The sequence below is a fragment of the Oryctolagus cuniculus genome, chromosome 9 (assembly GCF_051225735.1).
Source record: "Oryctolagus cuniculus isolate XC-2025 breed Fujian yellow rabbit chromosome 9, ASM5122573v1, whole genome shotgun sequence".
NCBI classification, from domain to species: domain Eukaryota; kingdom Metazoa; phylum Chordata; class Mammalia; order Lagomorpha; family Leporidae; genus Oryctolagus; species Oryctolagus cuniculus.
This window is the reverse complement of record NC_142875.1, coordinates 114,379,889-114,392,899: the sequence shown is the minus strand read 5'-3', so window position 1 is coordinate 114,392,899 and position 13,011 is coordinate 114,379,889. Positions and strand designations below refer to the sequence as shown.

At 39.8% G+C, this 13,011-nt stretch overlaps 1 protein-coding gene across 1 annotated transcript in view; it reads left to right on the top strand.

The window, feature by feature from the left end:
• SLC15A5 (solute carrier family 15 member 5) overlaps positions 1-13,011 on the top strand; it is a 106,472-nt gene that overhangs the window by 13,978 nt on the left and 79,483 nt on the right. The window lies entirely within an intron of this gene.

Here is a 13,011-nt window from a genome sequence, read left to right as displayed (position 1 = left end):
GTAGATATCTGTTAGATCCATTTGGGCAATAGTGTCAATTAAATCTGCTGTTTCCTTGTTGATCTTCTGTCCGGATGATCTGTCTATTTCTGAGAGTGGAGTATTGAAGTCCCCCAGTACTATTGTATTGGAATCTAAATCTCCCTTTAAGTCCCTTAACATATCTTTTAAATAGACCGGTGCCCTGTAATTAGGTGCATATACATTTATAATAGTTACATCTTCCTGTTGAATTGAACCCTTAATCATTATATAGTGTCCCTCTTTGTCTCTCTTAACAGTTTTTGTATTAAAGTTTATTTTGTCTGATATTAATATGGCTACACCTGCTTTTTTTTGGTTTCTGTTGGCATGGAATATCTTTTTCCAACCTTTCACTTTCAGTCTGCATACCTCTTTGTTAGAGAGATGTGTTTCTTGTAGGCAACAAATAGTTGGGTTGTGTTCTGTGAGCCAGTCAGCTAAACGGTGTCTTTTAACTGAAGAATTCAGACCATTAATGTTCAATGTGACTATTGATACGTAGTGACTTTGCCCTGCCATTTTCCCGGAAATATTTTCTAGTATATGCTTTGAACTTCCCATGCTCTTTTACTGGTAGGTGTTCTTTCTTTCCCTTCTTTCATATTGATGGCCGTGTTTCTGTGTTTCTGAGTGTAGCACATCTTTAAGTATCTTTTGCAGGGCCGGACGAGTGGCCACAAAGTCTTTCAATTTCTGTTTGCTATGAAAGGTCTTTATTTCACCTTCATTCACAAATGAGAGCTTGGCAGGATATAATATTCTGGGCTGGCAATTTTTCTCTCTTAGCACCTGTGCTATGTCTCGCCATTCTCTCCTAGCTTGTAGGGTTTCTGATGAGAAGTCAGCTGTGAGTCTGATTGGAGATCCTCTGAGAGTAATCTGACGTTTCTCTCTTGCACATTTTAGGATCTTTTCTTTATGTTTCACTGTGGTAAGTTTAATTACCACGTGTCGTGGTGAGGATCTCTTTTGGTCATGTTTATTGGGGGTTCTATGAGCTTCCTGTACTAGGATATCTCTGTCCTTCTCCAAACCTGGAAAGTTCTCTGCTAGTATCTCACTAAAAAGGCCTTCCAATCCTTTCTCTCTCTCCATGCCTTCAGGAACTCCTAGAACTCGAATGTTGGTTTTTTTAATAGTATCCTGTAGATTCCCAACAATATTTTTTAGGTTTCTAATTTCCTCTTCTTTTCTTTGGTTTGACTGTATGTTTTCCTGTGCTCTATCTTCTAAGTCCGATATTCTCTCTTCTGCTTCACCCATTCTGTTTTTAAGGCTTTCTAATGTGTTTGTCATTTGATCTATTGAGCTCTTCATTTCATTTTGATTTCTCTTCACTATAACACTTTCCTGTTCTACTAGTTTCTGAGTTTCATTTTGACTCTTCCTTAAAATTTCGTTTTCACGAGAGAGATTTTCAATCTTGTCCATTAAGGTTTTCTGTAGTTCAAGGATTTGCTTTTGAAAACTTCTAAATGTTCTTATCATAAATTTTTTGAAATCCGTATCTTGCATTTCTTCTATCTCATCATCTTCATACTCTAGGCTTGGGGTGTTTTGCTTATTTGGAGGCATCATAGTGTCATCATTGATCTTGCTCCCTCTATTTCTGTGTTTGTTACTCGGCATAGTTAATTCTTCTTGCGTCACTATGCGTTTTTTTTTTCTTTTTTTTTTTTTTTTAATACTGTGTCCGTGTTAAGTGGACTGCCTGCTGTTGGAGGAGCCTTGGAGGCTTGAGATGGGTGCGGCCTGAGAGCTCTGCCTGGTTCTTCCAGGTTAAGGGTGTGCAAAGGTGACACCCTCAGGTTATGCATGGTAAATCTCTCTCTTTTTATTTATTTATTTATTTATTTTATTTATTCAGGGGGTAAGTAACACCGCAGGGCACGGCTGTGCAGAATTGATGGTATTTAGCTTCCAGTCTTTGGCTCCTCTGGACTCCCACTGGGTTGCCTAGGCTACTGAATTGTAGTGACTCAGTTCCTTAGCTCTCCCCCATTGATATGTAAATCCAGAGAGCAGGCCTGCTCTTTGTCTCTTGGGAATTCTTCTAGCCTCCCAGTCTTGTAACCTTTGCAAGGTTAGGGGGAAGAGAAACCCCGAAGCTTTTTTTTCCTTCTTTCCGGTAGTGAGTTTGCTGCACTTTCTGGCCCCCCTCTAGATTCTGACCCCCGTTTCCCCACCAATGTCTCGGGTTATTGAGCTCACCTCCCCTTCCAGCGCCGATGTGTGGACTCGGAGCCCTGAGCGTCCCAAGTCTCCCCGCTGTTGTCTGTGTGGCATGCACTCCCCTTGGAGCACTGGGGCTTCTGCGGCTCGGTCCTGCGACTTGGCTTCTGCGCGGTGGGCGACCTTGTTCTCCAGTAGGTCCTCCGATTCACGATTCCCGTGCAACTTTTTCCTGGTTCTTTTTTCTGCGGCTACCGTAACTCCCCTTTTATTAAACTAAATTTTCCCAGACTATCGGTGCGCGCCCTCACTATTCCGCCATCTTGGCTCCGCCCTTTCTTGGGTTTTACAAGAGACAATAGTATGCATATTACTGGCAGAGAATTCGTCACATAGCATGTGATCAAAAACAAAAGGGGACAACTATTATTTTAGTTATGTCCACATCATAATACCTGCAAACTAATTTGGCAGGGGATATAATCCACAGGCCAGTGCAAAGAGAAGATGACAAAAAAGCAATAAGCACTTTACAATTTATCAAAACATCAACTTGGCCAGCGCCGCGGCTCACTAGGCTAATCCTCCGCCTAGCGGCGCCGGCACACCGGGTTCTAGTCCCGGTTGGGGCGCCGGATTCTGTCCCGGTTGCCCCTCTTCCAGGCCAGCCCTCTGCTGTGGCCAGGGAGTGCAGTGGAGGATGGCCCAGGTGCTTGGGCCCTGCACCCCATGGGAGACCAGGAAAAAGCACCTGGCTCCTGGCTCCTGCCATCGGATCAGCGCGGTGCACCGGCCGCGGCGGCCATTGGAGGGTGAACCAACGGCAAAGGAAGACCTTTCTCTCTGTCTCTCTCTCTCACTGTCCACTCTGCCTGTCAAAAAAATAAATACATAAATAAAAAAAAAAATTAAAACATCAACCTGTACTTCTATTTCTCATGCACTTCACCTCAACACCTGAATGGAAGCCAAACTATTGTTCTTTGTCTCTTCCAATGAGTTCTTACACAGCTGATCACTGTGCGTGCGTGTGTGTTTATGTGTGTTCTAAGAAGCCAGTTTCTAGATTATATCTAGATCTAGATCTGGGAACTTATACCAGATCTCTCATGTGGGTGGCACGAATCCAGTTACTTGAGCCATCCTGGGGTTTGCGTTGATAAGAAGCTGGAATTGGAAGCCAGAGCTGGGAATCTAACCCTGGTATTGTGATATGGGGTCTGGGCTCCTTACCTAGCATCTTGATCTAGATTTTCAGGAAGAGGAGTTCAGCATTTAGTACAGAATTTTTTTTTTGGTTGTTATTATTCATCAGTGGTTGTCAAATAGATGTGAGACACAAAAAGTCTTTTGTTCCCTCTTTTCTGTGAAATAGACTGACATTTTTCTAAACTATTCTGTCATTCCATCAATGTTAGTTTTGGGTTAAAAATGCAGACAGAATCAAAGAAAATTCATATTAAAAGTATTAAATGAAAAGAAATTAATGTACATAATCTAGGTATACAACGGTATTTCCAAAGATTCATGGGAAAATAGAATGAAAAGATAAATTTACTTTTACACTAAAAAAAAGTGAAATTCATGATTAGTTTTTCATAATATACATTTTCATGAACTTTTTGAAGTCTCCTTACATGCATGGATTTCTAAATTTTTTGAACCAAAATAATTTATCTTTAAATTTAATTCTCCATGAACTTTTGGAAGTACTCCAGTACTTTTGTAGCAATACAAGACAGTTTCTCTCTCTCTTTTTCTTTCTCCAATTATATTAATATTACAAAGCACTGAGACCTATTTTGGATTGAGTGCTAATGGCAGAGAATAATGCAGTTTACCAAAGGTGGAAGAGACTGCTTCCTTACAGCAGATTCTGCCTCCTTGACCTGCCCAAAGGAGAAAGAAAAATCCTTCTTTTTTATTCTATTCGGAGGCTTTAATCCTTAATTAGCAACATCATTTTGATTAAATAAGACTCTGGAGGATTAAGACTGTAGAGCAATCAGCTGTTCTGAAAGATAGCTCTGGAGAATTTATTGTGCTGTGGTCTTAGTCATTCAGAGTTGTGTTTAATCAAAGTGACATTTCTCAGTGTTGATTACAAAGGAGACATTATATGAATGAAATATTTCCTTTGGGAAATGGACGGGACTCCCAATGGGTTTGTGCATTAAGGCTTTGGAAGGGGGATGGGGCCTGGGGTGAAAACGAATTTCTACAGCTGTGAGGAACCAGGCCAAATTCAGGATGAACACAGTTGCATTTGCTTTTTAAACATTGTTTTTTAAATTGCATTATAATCTGTGATATAATCAGGCTAAGGTTTCAAACACCTAAAGTTAAAGCTTCTAGAAATGTTTATTAAAAAATCAAGGTGTTATTCTTTCATGTTGTAAGACTATTTGGATAATAAGCTCCTTGAAGGCTGGATCTGGTTGTTTCAGCTCTGTTGCTATTTTATTTAAATGAACATCCACTTATTGTGATTTATAGAAATGAAGCTAATTCTATTCCTGTATATTCTGCAAGGTTTGGTGGCAAGAGGGATGGAGAGCTCATTGGGTAGCCAGACAGCTGGTAGAATCCTGGTTCTGTTACTGAGTTTTGTGGCCCTTGGCAAACTCCTTAGCCTTGCAAAGCCCCAGGTGCTTCAAGTACAAAATGGGAACACCTTAGTGAGCAGTTGTATCACATATACATGAGGTCTCCCAGCACACTGTAGATATTCCAATTACGATAGCTATTATTGTTGTTAAATGATGAATGAATCATCAGGTAAAACCATTGTCCTTTTTTCCAATTTATTTAAAAGGTAGAAAGACAGAGTTCTTCCATCTCCTGGTTCACTCCTTGAATGCCCACAGCAACAGAGGCTGGGCCAGGCAGAAGCCAGGGTGGCAGGGACACAAGGACCTAACACATTGCCTGCTGGATTGGAAGAAGAGTTGCAGAACTCAAACCAGGCACTCCAATGTAGGAGGCAGGCATCTCAAGCAGTGACTTAACCACTGCCAGGAGCCTGCACCTAAAACCATTGTATCCCATTAATGCTGGGAAACAGGGAAGCCATTTAAGGAGAAGCCATCTTCAGAGGACAGTTCATTAACTCGTAATCTGTTCCTCCAAGTCAAAAATGCTCTGAAATTGTAAGCCTGACAAATAATGAATATCATTTGTGCCTTTAAGAAACAACATACCACTTTTTAATCTATAACCCCTTGAAGGCTGCATTCTGTCCTACTTTTAGCACAGATGTCAGATGTTGGTACTTACGCGACCTTTAGCAAGATGCATCGCTGCCTCTCCAGTACCTAAAGTGTCCCAACAATCATGCTAAAGTATAGGCTGGAAGTCTCAGGCACTGAAAGCACCACTTCCGAGTAAAGCTGCCAAATGTAGGTGAGAAAACCACTTCTAGCCAGCATTACCATCTGGTATTGGATCTTCCTCAACTACACACTTCATTGAAAGAATAAAGCAAAACTCCCTGACATCGCGAGGTTTAATAATCTGCCAACATCCCTGAACAGTAATCCACCCTGGGGCTTGGCTCCTGCACTGATTTCCAAAATCTGAGGTGTAGAAGTCACACTGGAGAGAACCTAGGTGAATACACCTGTGCAGATCCTTTTCTGGAAGCATAAAGCACATGGATAACTAAATCGGTTCACGGTCAAAATTTAAAGTTCTACCACGATTCACCTCAAAACTTGCCTCTATCATTTGCATCCTATCTGCATATCAGTCTGTTGCTAAGCTGTTACAAGAGTGAATTTTACCCCATTAAAGACCCAAATAGAATTTTGGTAATGTTCTTGAAAAAAATCTAGAGACTGATTTATTTCAACCCAGAAATTTTGAGTATTTGCTACTCAAGTTGACCCTATATGATATCAGTCTAATACTGAAATGTTCTGATTTTAATACTTACTAAAATTTAAAAAGATATGAGAGATAAACTTTTTTATCTCACAGAATATTCCAGAAGATGTGTCAATATTCATCCAAGCCCTATTTGAGAACAGTGACTCTCTTTCTTGGATGGCACATTAAAGCCATCTGAGGAGTCTTTAAAAGAACAATAATGTCCGGCCCTGCCACCAGAGATTCTGATTTTGTTGGTTTGAGGGGGCACCCTGGAACCTATAGTTTTTTAAAAAGCTGTCTAAATAGTCAGAGCTGAGACCCACTGCTTTAAAGCAGCGCTGGCTGTTTTTTACACTGGCTGGAAGTTAAAAAAGTGTTTCCAGGTCCTTCCCAAATCTCTTGCATCAGATTTTCCCGGGATGACAACTGGACTGTACACTTTTAACAAGTAAAGTCCTAGTCAGTTCATGCCAGGATAACAAACTAACACAGTTTGGGCAACTTATGAACAAGAGATACTGATTTCTTGCAGTGCTGGAAGCTGGATGTCTGAGGGCAGGCTGCCAGCATGGCCACATTCTGGTGAGGGTCCTCTTCCGAGTAGCAGATTCCTGAGTCCTTGTGGCATTTTCACATGGTGGAAGAGACAAAGGAGTTCTCCTGGACCTCTTTTAAAGGAAACTAATCCCATTCATGTAGGCTCCACCCTTACAGTCAAAATTCCTACTTCCTAACATCATCATCTTGGGGGTGAAGAATTCAGCACATACATTTTGAGAGTAGGCACTCAGCCCAAAGAAAGTGTCTCAGGCGACCAGAAGATGAAGTAAATATCAAGAACCATCCCAGAGCCATAAGGAAAAAGGATTTAAAATGTGCTCAAGTGATAACGTGCATAAGAAATCAAAATAAACACTGAATGAACACACCTACTCTGTGCCAGGCTGCTCGGAAAATCTTCGATGATTTGTAACAACCGTCAGCACACTAAGAAATCTGATTGAGGAATTCTATGGAATACTTCAGAAGAAAAAGAATGCATACTTTTTATTTGAAAGGCAGAGATACAGAGACACAATTATACATAGAGAAAGAGACAGAAACATAGAGAGAGGGTTCTGGTCCATTGGTTCAGTCCTCAAATGCCAGAAACAGCCAGGATCCTGGAATTCAATCCAGGTCTCCCATGTGGGTGGGTGGCAGAGACCTAATTCCTTGAGAAATCACTGCTGCTTCCCAGGGTCTGCAGGAAACTGGAGTCAAGACTAGAATCTGAGTAACAAATCTAGTTACTGAGATGTAGGACATGAATATCTTGGCATCTTAAGTATTGGGCCAAATGCTCACTCCTACATATATTGTTCAAAAATAAAATCGTAATTTATTAGGTACAGTTCAAAATTAACAAAATTAAAGCAGTTCATAGGATAATCTTATTAATACTTAAGATATTTTCTGAGCTGCATACTGAAGAATAGTCTATAATTACCTTTCAAAAAAATCATTCAGCCTTCGAAAATTTTGTTTGCACCAGCCCTAGACAACTTTAACCAAATGCTATACCCTCACCCTAATAACAATAGGTGCTTTCCTCTTTATCCTTGCCAAATGGAAGAATGCACTTAAAATTCCTCTTCAAATATATATATATGCATGAATATATAATATATGTATGTATATATATTTATATAACTGTGGAAACCAAAGCATATTTTTAAAAAAATCCATTACATTTCTTGTTGCTCCTACCTCCTATTTTTCCCTAAGTACTCCTTGATCTCTTTTCAAGCTCAGTAGCCCCATGAGTCAGGACTTATTTCCATCAGTAAACTTTAAGACACGTGCTGGTTCAAATATCTCAAATACAGAAAATGAGAAAATGATATATAAAAACAACTGCTAAAATTGGGGTGTTGGCAAAAGAAGGGGGGAATGTGCAGAGAAAAGGAATGATAAAAGAGGAAAGAAGGCAAAAGAGCAATGTGAAAGAGGGAAGAATTCCCCCAAATTTTAATTAAAATATAATGCTACTATAATATTGCCAAAAGCAAAGATCTTGTTTTATTAAATTGACTTTTATTGCTCTGCTAAAAAAACTTACAGATAAAAAGGAAACAACTATAAAGAAAACTATAAAATTTCTATTGCTCCTTTTTTCCCCAAATGCATATCTGTCAGAATATTCTTTGGGTCAATAGTTATACTTAAAAAAAAAATCAAGGATTAACAACAGCCATCCATGCTGAAATCAGAACCCACGTGTTTCTTTGACTCTTCCAAATAGTTCAGCTTTATTCCATGGGAGAGTCACAAATCCTCTGGTGAATTATCCCGATACTGTTCAGTGTAAGCTAAAATACTCTCCTGGACTCTTTAAATTGTCCACTAATGCTATAAAAACCTGAAAGTTGCAGAAAGTTTGCTTCACCTCTTCTATACTTTCTTAGGTTAGGAAAGGCCATTTTAAATAAAAATCACTTAATCTGAATCATGTCAAAACTGGCCAGTATCTGAAATGTCAAAATACTTGCATGACCTTAAAATTATTACTAAATAAATCAAGTGAATCTTTAAAATAAATAATCTCAAAAGGATTGCTGAGTTTTGCAGCAACATTTTTTTCTTATTTATATTCAGCACCATAGAATCACAAAGACAAAAAAAAAATTACCACTTTTACATACTCCCAGTTATTTGCAGTTCCCACTCTGTATTTAGAAGTAGACTAAAGAAACATATTTTCACCGCTGCTTTCAATTTTCCTTAATCACTGTTATTTGTTTTGCTTTAGTGCTTTGCTCTCTGACTTTCTATGTGAGAGGTGCTTTATATATTTGGTTTGCTAGTGAGCTATGAGATGAAAGGAGTCTTAATGGTGAGTTTGAGAAAGGTGGATTTTTATTTTTCTTACAGACGATATATATACAATTTCTTAATTAACTATGTCTTGTCCTGTCCATGGATCAACAAAGACATATTTAAAACATGCCTGTGCTCAGTAATTCTTCCAGGAAATTACACAGTCCAATTGGGGGATGGCACTTGTTAAAATGCATTTAGTGCTTCATGTGAAATCTCTTCCCATATGTAGATATTCGGCACTATAATTCTTTGGTTTCTAACTACCTTTTACAAGATTTAAGTTTTGGAATAATTGTAATTTTCTTTGACCTGCTTTAGAGCAATTCAATTTACATCCCCATGTGATATACCGAAGAGTTGCACAGTGTCCTCTTGGATTCTCTCAACAATGCTTAACATTTTTTAAAAGGTTTCAGAAAGATTCCAAGAACTACAACATTAATTTCAGTTCTAGCTTTGGTGTGACAGCCACAATTGAAGTGTACAGCTTGTAACAGCGTGAAAGAGTAAACTGAGGTCGTATCTAGGGATGCTATCCAGGTGGCCTAGAGAGTTCTAACTTTGTTCCTTACTTATATTATGATAAATAAATTTCTATCAGTAGACTAAGTGAATCTGTTTACTTAGCATTGCCATGTTTGGCATTCTATTAATTTTCTAGGTCAGTTATTGGCAGTTTTTTGTTGTTTGAGAGGCCATTAATCAATTAGTTCTTAATTGATTAGCTGTTATCAATCAAATAGTTATTTCCTACCCATTTATTGTGGACCTAGGACTGCACCAGGTCTTGTGGAAATCAAGAAACTGGATATAAGCAATGATACTTTGCTATCAGAGAGCTTGACAACGTAAAATGAGAAGAAAAACTGACAAAAGTGAACTCATTGGAGAATGAATACTTACCTTAGAAATTCAGAGAAGAAAACAAGTAGAATATTCAAGAAAGTATTGAATAAAAGAAAAGAGACTTGATACAGGGCTTTGATAGTGAAACAAGACAAGCAAAGAATATGCAAAGTGATAGAGAGAAAAATGAGCTGGTGTGTCCTGAGACAATGAGGAGGCTCTCCTGATCAGACACGTCTCCTTTCCAAACATCTGTCCCATGTCTGTCTTCCATGATTCCTTTCCTCTGCCACCACCCTAGCTCAGCACACTCTCAGCTCTTATCCAACGACTATAATAGCTGTGATTTGTCTTCTTGCTACGTTCCCTTGCTAATTCACAGAATTGACACAATAATTATTCCCTTTTCCTTTTTCCATTTAAAATAAGATCACATCCACCTCCCTGCTCAATTTCCTACAAGTGGCTTCCCAATGCTCTAAGAATTCTTCCCTTAAACTTCAGGGCTCTCGATAATCTGGACCTAACTTACCTGCTTGACCTATTCTAACATTCCAACCATTGTTTACCAGGCTTCAGAACCACTTCCTGTTCTGTCCCTGAATTTAGGATTAGAGGAAAATGAACAATGCTGATAGTTGTATAGCACTACGTAGCTACAGTCTGCGGGCTTCACTGAGTTCTTTAAAAAATCTTGTTTAGTGGACGTGATCGTCATTTTAAATATTACCCTTAATTCCAGAAACTGCAAGATCACAGATCATGTGATTACTAGAGTTTGACTTGAATTCATCTTCTGACCACTATTCCAAACAGGAAGGATAATATTTATAACTAATAATAAATAGATTATTGTGGGGAGCAACTCGGACTAGACTAAGTTACTGGAATTAAGACTTATTCTATGCATCTGCTCTCCCACAATATGGCGCTGGGAGAGGAGGAAACAGCTTCTACACAGCTGCCTCCAGTTCAACCAATAAACAGCAGGACCTGCTCCTGATTGCAGGAGAACAGCGTACTCAGCGTGTGGGTAGCAGAGTTGGGATTGGTGGAAGAGGACTATAAAGGAGGAGAGAGACAACATGCACCGGGAACATCTATCTGAAGGAACACCTGTGCAGCCCCCGAGAGAGCCGGCCAGCGGTGTGCCGCTCCCCCGCGGAAGTGGGGAAAGTGGCAGGGGGAACCGCCCTTCCACGGAGGTGGAAGGGACAGTAGCCAACCCGGGAAGAACCAGCAGCAAACCCGGGAAGGGCCGAGCAGACAGAAGAACAGCGCAGGGTCCTATGTCGTTCCTCCATGAAGAGGGGGAGCGACAATTATAGTGAGAGGGATGGGAGAAAGGTAATTTTAGCGGTAAGGTCTGGATAAATAAGGAAATGATAGCATCATGAAATGGACAAATTGGTAACTGCAAAGGCCTGCAAAGAAGTCCAGAGAAGTTAGGTCAATAAGCTCTCCTTAAAGGCTGACGTAGGACAGAAGCCTTTTGCTCATGATTCTGCATGCAGAATCGGGTGAGTTTGGATGATTCACTTCAGTTTTCTAGATCTCAGAGTCCTTTCTCTAAGAAAGACTAAGAACAGTTTGGTGACTTTGTGTTAGGCAGATTTCATAGCAACAGTCCTAAAGTATATGCACCATGAACAAAAAAACTGATGACCTGACTTCATCAAAATTAAGAACTTCTGTTCTTCAAAAGACACTGTTGAGAGAATGAAAAGACAAGTCACAGACTTGGAGAAAATAATTGAAAATCACATAATTGACATAGATCTTTGTATACAAAATATATGAAGGACTCTTTTAAAATATTTTATTTATTTATTTGAGAGGTAGAGTTACAGACGGTGAGAGGGAGAGACAGAGAGAAGGTCTTCCATAGGCTGGTTCACTCCCCAAGTGGCAGCAACAGCCGGAGCTGAGCCAATCTGAAGCCAGGAGCCAGTAGCCAGGAGCCTCCTCTGAGTCTCCCATGCAAGGGTAGGGACCCAAGTAAGTACATGGGCTGTCTTACACTGCTTTCCCAGGCCATAGCAGAAAACTGGATCAGAAGAGGAGCAGCTGGGACTAGATCAGCACTCATATGAAATGCAGGAGTCACAGGCAGAGGATTAATCTACTGCACCACAGCTCCAGCCCCATGAAGGACTCTTAAAACTCAATAAGAGGGGCCAGCACTGTGGCGCAGTGGGTTAACACCCTGGCCTGAAGCGCCGGCATCTCATATGGGCACCAGTTCTAGTCCCAGCTGCTCCTCTTCCGATCCAGCTCTCTGCTATGGCCACCTGGAAAAGCAGTAGAAGACGGCCCAAGTGCTTGGGCCCCTGCACCCACGTGGGAGACCTGGAATAAGCTCCTGGCTCCTGGCTTTGGATCGGCGCAGCTCCGGCCGTTGCGGCCATCTGGGGAGTGAACCAACGGATGGAAGACCTCTCTTTCTCTCTCTCTGTCTCTCTCTGTCTCTATGCCTCTCCTCTCTCTAACTCTGAGTTTCAAATAAATAAAATAACTCTTAAAAAACTCAATAATAAGAAAACATTTTTTTTTTAAACTGGGCAAAGATTTGAATAGAACCCTTACCACAGAAGACAGACAGATGGCCAATATGCATGTGGAAAGATATGCAACAACATTACTTTTTAGGGGATACAAAATATAATCACAATGAAATTATCAATATACATCTACCATACTGAGTGCTGGCCAAGACCTGGAAGGAATAGATCTCTCAGAATATGTTGTGGTAATGTAAAATATCACAATTACTTAAAAATCATTTGGAAACCTCTTAGAATGTTAAATACACATCTAACGTATCATCCAACCATTTCACTCCCAAATTTTTGCACAAGAGAAATGAATGCCTGTATCTATACAAAAAATTGTTCATGAATTTTCATGACTATTATTTGTAATAGCCATAAACTGGGAAACATGTCTATCAACAAATAAATGTAAAAACAAATAGTGGTAAATTTACCTAAAGGAATATTCTTGTCAATAAAAAGGATTGAAATAATGATAAATATGAAAACATAGATGAATCTTAAAATAATTATGCTGAAAGAAGCCAGAGAAAAAGATATAGATATGGGTAATTTGAATTAGCAAAATTTCATGAATTGCAAACCAATTTATCATGAAGGAAAAAAAGATCAGTGGTTGCTTAGAGATGGGAAAAGGATGGTAAGGGGGAGGGGCAGAAGGAGGGATTACAAGGAGATGTGAGAA